Below are 9,326 nucleotides of genomic sequence, written 5' to 3'. Positions count from 1 at the left end.
GTGGGCTGTACCATGGTGCCACTTTAGGCTGGATTCTACCAGGGTGTCACTGTAGGGTGGGCTATAACACGGTGTCACTGTAGGGTGGGTTGTACCAGGGTGTCACTGTAGGGTGGGCTATAACACGGTATCATTGTAGGCTGGATTATACCATGGTGTCACTGTAGGGTGCTTTATACCAGGGTGTCACTGTACGGTGGATTATACCAGGGTGTCACTGTAGGGTGGGCTATACCACGGTGTCACTGTAGGGTGGGCTGTACCACAGTGTGATTGTAGGTTGGGCTATACCACAGTCTCAATGTAGGCTGGATTATACCATGTTATCACTGTGAGTGGGCTATACCACGGTGTCACTGAAGACTGGATTATACCAGGGTCTCACTGTAGGGTGGATTATATCAGGGTGTCACTGTAGGCTGGATTATACCAGGGTGCCAATGTACGGTGGGCTGTACCACGGTATCACTGTAGGGTGGGCTGTACCACAGTGTCACTGTAGGGTGGGCTATACCACGGTGTCACTGTGGGCTGGATTATACCAGGGTGTCACTGTAGGGTGGGCTGTACCACATTGTGAATGTAAGGTGGGCTATACCACAGTCTCACTGTAGGCTGGATTACACCACAGTATCACTGTAGGGTGGGCTATACCACGGTGACACTGAAGACTGGATTATACCAGGGTGTCACTGTAGGGTGGATTATATCAGGGTGTCACTGTAGGCTGGATTATACCAGGGTGTCACTGTAGCGTGGGCTGTACCACGGTGTCACTCTAGACTGGATTATACCATGGTGTCCCTGTAGGGTGGGCTATACCACGGCATCACTGTCGGCTGGGCTGTACCACGTTGTCACTGTAGGGTGGGCTGTACCACGTTGTCACTGTAGGGTGGGCTATACCACGGTGTCACTGTAGGCTGGATTATACCACGGTGTTACTGTAGCGTGGGCTATACCACGGTATCACTGTAGGGTGGGTAGTACCACGGTAATACTGTAGGGTGGGCTATACCACGGTGTCACTGTAGGGTGGGCTGTACCACAGTGTGATTGTAGGTTGGGCTATACCACAGTCTCAATGTAGGCTGGATTATACCATGGTATCACTGTAGGGTGGGCTATACCACGGTGTCACTGCAGGCTGGATTATACCAGGGTGTCATTTTAGGTTGGGATATACAGCGTTGTCACTGTAGGGTGGGCTGGATTATACCAGGGTGTCACTGTAGGGTGGGATATACAACGTTGTCACTGTAGGGTGGGCTGGATTATACCAGGGTGTCACTCTGGTGTGGATTATACCAGGGAGTCACTGCAGGCTGGATTATACCTGGGTGTCACTGTAGGGTGGGCTGGACCACGGTATCGCTGTAGGGTGGGCTGTACCATGGTGTCACTCTAGGCTGGATTCTACCAGGGTGTCACTGTAGGGTGGGCTATAACACGGTGTCACTGTAGGGTGGGTTGTACCACGGTGTCACTGTAGGCTGGATTATACCAGGGTGTCACTGTAGGGTGGGCTATACCACGGTGTCACTGAAGACTGGATTATACCATGGTCTCACTGTAGGGTGGATTATATCAGGGTGTCACTGCAGGCTGGATTATATCAGGGTGCCACTGTACGGTGGGCTGTACCACGGTATCACTGTAGGGTGGGCTGTACCACAGTGTCACTGTAGGGCGGGCTATACCACGGTGTCACTGTAGGCTGGATTATACCAGGGTGTCACTGTACGGTGGGCTGTACCACGGTATCACTGTAGGGTGGGCTGTACCACAATGTCACTGTAGGGCGGGCTATACCACGGTGTCACTGTAGGCTGGATTATACCTGGGTGTCACTGTAGGGTGGGCTATACCACGGCATCACTGTAGGCTGGGCTGTACCACGTTGTCACTGTAGGGTGGGCAATACATTGTGTCACTGTAGCCTGGATTATACCACGGTGTTACTGTAGCGTGGGTTGCACCACGGTAATACTGTAGGGTGGGCTATACCACGGTATCACTGTAGGGTGGGCTACACCATGGTGTCACTGTAGGCGGGATTATACGAGGGTGTCACTGTAGGGTGGGCTATACCATGGTGTCACTGTAGGCTGGATTATACCAGGGTGTCATTGTAGGGTGGGCTATACCACAGTATCACTGTAGGGTGGATTATACCAGGGTGTCACTGTAGGGTGGGTTGTACCACGGTATCACTGTAGGATGGGCTGTACCACGGTGTCACTGTAGGCTCAGCTGTACCACAGTGTGATTGTAAGTTGGGCTATACCACAGTCTCAATGTAGGCTGGATTATACGACGGTATCACTGTAGGGTGGGCTATACCACGGTGTCACTGAAGACTGGATTATACCAGGGTCTCACTGTATGGTGGATTACATCAGGGTGTCAGTGTAGGCTGGATTATACCAGGGTGTCACTATGGTGTGGATTATACCAGGGTGCCATTGTACGATGGGCTGTACCACGGTATCACTGTAGGGTGGGTTGTACCACAGTGTCGCTCTAGGGTGGGCTATACCAAGGTGTCACTGTAGGCTGGATCATACCAGGGTGTCACTGTAGGGTGGGCTATAACACGGTGTCACTGTGGTGTGGATTATACCAAGGTGTCACTGCAGGCTGAATTATACCACGGTGTCACTGAAGACTGGATTATACCAGGGTGTCACTGTAGGGTGGGCTGGACCACGGTATCGCTGTAGGGTGGGCTGTACCATGGTGCCACTTTAGGCTGGATTCTACCAGGGTGTCACTGTAGGGTGGGCTATAACACGGTGTCACTGTAGGGTGGGTTGTACCAGGGTGTCACTGTAGGGTGGGCTATAACACGGTATCATTGTAGGCTGGATTATACCATGGTGTCACTGTAGGGTGCTTTATACCAGGGTGTCACTGTACGGTGGATTATACCAGGGTGTCACTGTAAGGTGGGCTATACCACGGTGTCACTGTAGGGTGGGCTGTACCACAGTGTGATTGTAGGTTGGGCTATACCACAGTCTCAATGTAGGCTGGATTATACCATGTTATCACTGTGAGTGGGCTATACCACGGTGTCACTGAAGACTGGATTATACCAGGGTCTCACTGTAGGGTGGATTATATCAGGGTGTCACTGTAGGCTGGATTATACCAGGGTGCCAATGTACGGTGGGCTGTACCACGGTATCACTGTAGGGTGGGCTGTACCACAGTGTCACTGTAGGGTGGGCTATACCACGGTGTCACTGTGGGCTGGATTATACCAGGGTGTCACTGTAGGGTGGGCTGTACCACATTGTGAATGTAAGGTGGGCTATACCACAGTCTCACTGTAGGCTGGATTACACCACAGTATCACTGTAGGGTGGGCTATACCACGGTGACACTGAAGACTGGATTATACCAGGGTGTCACTGTAGGGTGGATTATATCAGGGTGTCACTGTAGGCTGGATTATACCAGGGTGTCACTGTAGCGTGGGCTGTACCACGGTGTCACTCTAGACTGGATTATACCATGGTGTCCCTGTAGGGTGGGCTATACCACGGCATCACTGTCGGCTGGGCTGTACCACGTTGTCACTGTAGGGTGGGCTGTACCACGTTGTCACTGTAGGGTGGGCTATACCACGGTGTCACTGTAGGCTGGATTATACCACGGTGTTACTGTAGCGTGGGCTATACCACGGTATCACTGTAGGGTGGGTAGTACCACGGTAATACTGTAGGGTGGGCTATACCACGGTGTCACTGTAGGGTGGGCTGTACCACAGTGTGATTGTAGGTTGGGCTATACCACAGTCTCAATGTAGGCTGGATTATACCATGGTATCACTGTAGGGTGGGCTATACCACGGTGTCACTGAAGACTGGATTATACCAGGGTCTCACTGTAGGATGGATTATATCAGGGTGTCACTGCAGGCTGGATTATACCAGGGTGTCATTTTAGGTTGGGATATACAGCGTTGTCACTGTAGGGTGGGCTGGATTATACCAGGGTGTCACTGTAGGGTGGGATATACAACGTTGTCACTGTAGGGTGGGCTGGATTATACCAGGGTGTCACTCTGGTGTGGATTATACCAGGGAGTCACTGCAGGCTGGATTATACCTGGGTGTCACTGTAGGGTGGGCTGGACCACGGTATCGCTGTAGGGTGGGCTGTACCATGGTGTCACTCTAGGCTGGATTCTACCAGGGTGTCACTGTAGGGTGGGCTATAACACGGTGTCACTGTAGGGTGGGTTGTACCACGGTGTCACTGTAGGCTGGATTATACCAGGGTGTCACTGTAGGGTGGGCTATACCACGGTGTCACTGAAGACTGGATTATACCATGGTCTCACTGTAGGGTGGATTATATCAGGGTGTCACTGCAGGCTGGATTATATCAGGGTGCCACTGTACGGTGGGCTGTACCACGGTATCACTGTAGGGTGGGCTGTACCACAGTGTCACTGTAGGGCGGGCTATACCACGGTGTCACTGTAGGCTGGATTATACCAGGGTGTCACTGTACGGTGGGCTGTACCACGGTATCACTGTAGGGTGGGCTGTACCACAATGTCACTGTAGGGCGGGCTATACCACGGTGTCACTGTAGGCTGGATTATACCTGGGTGTCACTGTAGGGTGGGCTATACCACGGCATCACTGTAGGCTGGGCTGTACCACGTTGTCACTGTAGGGTGGGCAATACATTGTGTCACTGTAGCCTGGATTATACCACGGTGTTACTGTAGCGTGGGTTGCACCACGGTAATACTGTAGGGTGGGCTATACCACGGTATCACTGTAGGGTGGGCTACACCATGGTGTCACTGTAGGCGGGATTATACGAGGGTGTCACTGTAGGGTGGGCTATACCATGGTGTCACTGTAGGCTGGATTATACCAGGGTGTCATTGTAGGGTGGGCTATACCACAGTATCACTGTAGGGTGGATTATACCAGGGTGTCACTGTAGGGTGGGTTGTACCACGGTATCACTGTAGGATGGGCTGTACCACGGTGTCACTGTAGGCTCAGCTGTACCACAGTGTGATTGTAAGTTGGGCTATACCACAGTCTCAATGTAGGCTCGATTATACGACGGTATCACTGTAGGGTGGGCTATACCACGGTGTCACTGAAGACTGGATTATACCAGGGTCTCACTGTATGGTGGATTACATCAGGGTGTCAGTGTAGGCTGGATTATACCAGGGTGTCACTATGGTGTGGATTATACCAGGGTGCCATTGTACGATGGGCTGTACCACGGTATCACTGTAGGGTGGGTTGTACCACAGTGTCGCTCTAGGGTGGGCTATACCAAGGTGTCACTGTAGGCAGGATTATACCATGGTATCACTGTAGGGTGGGCTATAACACGGTGTCACTGTAGGCTGGATTATACCAGGGTGTCACTGTAGGGTGGGCTGTACCACGGTATCATTGTAGGCTGGATTATACCATGGTGTCACTGTAGGGTGCTTTATACCAGGGTGTCACTGTACGGTGGATTATACCAGGATGTTACTGTAGGGTGGGCTATACCACGGTGTCACTGTAGGATGGATTATACCAGGGTGTCACTGTAGGGTGGGCTGTACCACAATGTGACTGTAGGGTGGGCTATACCACAGTCTCACTGTAGGCTGGATTATACCACGGTATCACTGTAGGGTGGGCTATACCACGGTGTCACTGTAGGCTGGATTATACCACGGTGTTACTGTAGCGTGGGCTATACCATGGTATCACTGTAGGCTGGGTTATACCACGGTGTTACTGTAGCTTGGGCTATACCACAGTATCACTGTAGGGTGGGCTATACCATGGTGTCACTGTAGGGTGGGCGATACCACGGTATCACTGTAGGGTGGGCTATACCATGGTGTCACTGTAGGCTGTTTTATACGAGGGTGTCACTGTGGTTTGGATTATACCAAGGTATCACTGCAGGCTGGATTATACCAGGGTGTCACTGTAGGGTGGATTATACAAGGGTGTCTCTGTAGTTTGGGCTATACCATGGTGTCACTGTAGGCTGGATTATACCAGGGTGTCATTGTAGGGTGGGCTATACCACAGTATCACTGTAGGGTGGATTATACCAGGGTGTCACTGTAGGGTGGGTTGTACCACGGTATCACTGTAGGATGGGCTGTACCACGGTGTCACTGTAGGCTCAGCTGTACCACAGTGTGATTGTAAGTTGGGCTATACCACAGTCTCAATGTAGGCTGGATTATACGACGGTATCACTGTAGGGTGGGCTATACCACGGTGTCACTGAAGACTGGATTATACCAGGGTCTCACTGTATGGTGGATTATATCAGGGTGTCAGTGTAGGCTGGATTATACCAGGGTGTCACTATGGTGTGGATTATACCAGGGTGCCATTGTACGGTGGGCTGTACCACGGTATCACTGTAGGGTGGGTTGTACCACAGTGTCGCTCTAGGGTGGGCTATACCAAGGTGTCACTGTAGGCAGGATTATACCATGGTATCACTGTAGGGTGGGCTATAACACGGTGTCACTGTAGGCTGGATTATACCAGGGTGTCACTGTAGGGTGGGCTGTACCACGGTATCATTGTAGGCTGGATTATACCATGGTGTCACTGTAGGGTGCTTTATACCAGGGTGTCACTGTACGGTGGATTATACCAGGGTGTTACTGTAGGGTGGTTTATACCAGGGTGTCACTGTAGGGTGGATTATACCAAGGTGTCACTGTAGGGTGGGCTATACCACGGTGTCACTGTAGGCCGGATTATACCAGGGTGTCACAGTGGGGTGGGCTATACCACGCTGACACTGTAGGTTGGATCATACCAGGGTGTCACTGTAGGGTGGGATATACAACGTTGTCACTGTAGGGTGGGCTGGATTATACCAGGGTGTCACTGTGGTGTGGATTATACCAGGGAGTCACTGTAGGCTGGATTATACCTGGGTGTCACTGTAGGGTGGGCTGGACCACGGTATCACTGTAGGGTGGGTTGTACCACGGTAATACTGTAGGGTGGGCTATACCACGGTATCACTGTAGGGTGGGCTATACCACAGTGTCACTGTAGGGTGGGCTATACCACGGTGTCACTGTAGGCTGGATTATACCACGGTGTTACTGTAGTGTGGGCTATACCACGGTATCACTGTAGGGTGGGTTGTACCACGGTAATACTGTAGGGTGGGCTATACCACGGTATCACTGTAGGGTGGGCTATACCATGGTGTCACTGTAGGGTGGGCTATACCACGGTATCACTGTAGGGTGGGCTATACCATGGTGTCACTGTAGGCTGGATTATACGAGGGTGTCACTGTGGTGTGGATTATACCAAGGTGTCACTGCAGGCTGGATTATACCAGGGTGTCACTGTAGGCTGTATTATACCAGGGAGTCACTCTAGGGTGGATTATACCAGGGTGTCACTGTAGGCTGTATTATACCAGGGTGTCACTGTAGGGTGGATTATACCAGGGTGTCACTGTAGGGTGGGCTATAACACGGTGTCACTGTAGGGTGGGTTGTACCACGGTGTCACTGTAGGCTGGATTATACCAGGGTGTCGCTGTAGGGTAGGCTATACCACGGTATCATTGTAGGCTGGATTATACCATGGTGTCACTGTAGGGTGGTTTATACCAGGGTGTCACTGTACGGTGGATTATACCAGGGTGTCACTGTAGGGAGGGCTATACCACGATGTCACTGTAGGGTGGGATGTACCACAGTGTGTCTGTAGGTTGGGCTATACCACAGTCTCAATATAGGCTGGATTATACCAGGGTGTCACAGTGGGGAGGGCTATACCATGGTGTCACTGTAGGCTGGATCATACCAGGGTGTCACTGTAGGGTGGGATATACAACGTTGTCACTGTAGGCTGGGCTGGATTATACCAGGGTGTCACTGTGGTGTAGATTATACCAGGGAGTCACTGTAGGCTGGATTATACCTGGGTGTCACTGTTGGGTGGGCTGGACCACGGTATCACTGTAGGGTGGGTTGTACCACGGTAATACTGTTGGGTGGGCTATACCACGGTATCACTGTAGGGTGGGCTATACCACAGTGTCACTGTAGGGTGGACTATACCACGGTGTCACTGTAGGCTGGATTATACCACGGTGTTACTGTAGCGTGGGCTATACCATGGTATCACTGTAGGGTGGGTTGTACCACGGTAATACTGTAGGGTGGGCTATACCACGGTATCACTGTAGGGTGGGCTATACCATGGTGTCACTGTAGGGTGGGCTATACCACGGTATCACTGTAGGGTGGGCTATACCATGGTGTCATTGTAGGCTGGATTATACGAGGGTGTCACTGTGGTGTGGATTATACCAAGGTGTCACTGCAGGCTGGATTATACCAGGGTGTCACTGTAGGCTGTATTATACCAGGGTGTCACTGTAGGGTGGATTATACCAGGGTGTCACTGTAGGGTGGGCTATAACACGGTGTCACTGTAGGGTGGGTTGTACCACGGTGTCACTGTAGGTTGGATTATACCAGGGTGTCACTGTAGGGTGGGCTATACCACGGTATCACTGTAGGCTGGATTATACCATGGTGTCACTGTAGGGTGGTTAATACCAGGGTGTCACTGTACGGTGGATTATACCAGGGTGTCACTGTAGGGAGGGCTATACCACGATGTCACTGTAGGGTGGGATGTACCACAGTGTGACTGTAGGTTGGGCTATACCACAGTCTCAATGTAGGCTGGATTATACCAGGGTGTCACAGTGGGGAGGGCTATACCATGGTGTCACTGTAGGCTGGATCATACCAGGGTGTCACTGCAGGGTGGGCTATAACACGGTATCACTGTAGGGTGGGCTGGACCACGGTATCGCTGTAGGGTGGGCTGTACCATGGTGCCACTTTAGGCTGGATTCTACCAGGGTGTCACTGTAGGGTGGGCTATAACACGGTGTCACTGTAGGGTGGGTTGTACCAGGGTGTCACTGTAGGGTGGGCTATACCACGGTATCATTGTAGGCTGGATTATACCATGGTGTCACTGTAGGGTGCTTTCTACCAGGGTGTCACTGTACGGTGGATTATACCAGGGTGTCACTGTAGGGTGGGCTATACCACGGTGTCACTGTAGGGTGGGCTGTACCACAGTGTGATTGTAGGTTGGGCTATACCACAGTCTCAATGTAGGCTGGATTATACCATGTTATCACTGTAGGGTGGGCTATACCACGGTGTCACTGAAGACTGGATTATACCAGGGTCTCACTGTAGGGTGGATTATATCAGGGTGTCACTGTAGGCTGGATTATACCAGGGTGCCAATGTACGGTGA

The sequence above is a fragment of the Lampris incognitus genome, chromosome 2, assembly GCF_029633865.1.
Source record: "Lampris incognitus isolate fLamInc1 chromosome 2, fLamInc1.hap2, whole genome shotgun sequence".
Classification (NCBI taxonomy): domain Eukaryota; kingdom Metazoa; phylum Chordata; class Actinopteri; order Lampriformes; family Lampridae; genus Lampris; species Lampris incognitus.
The sequence above is the reverse complement of the archived record's forward strand: the minus strand, read 5'-3'. Positions refer to the sequence as shown.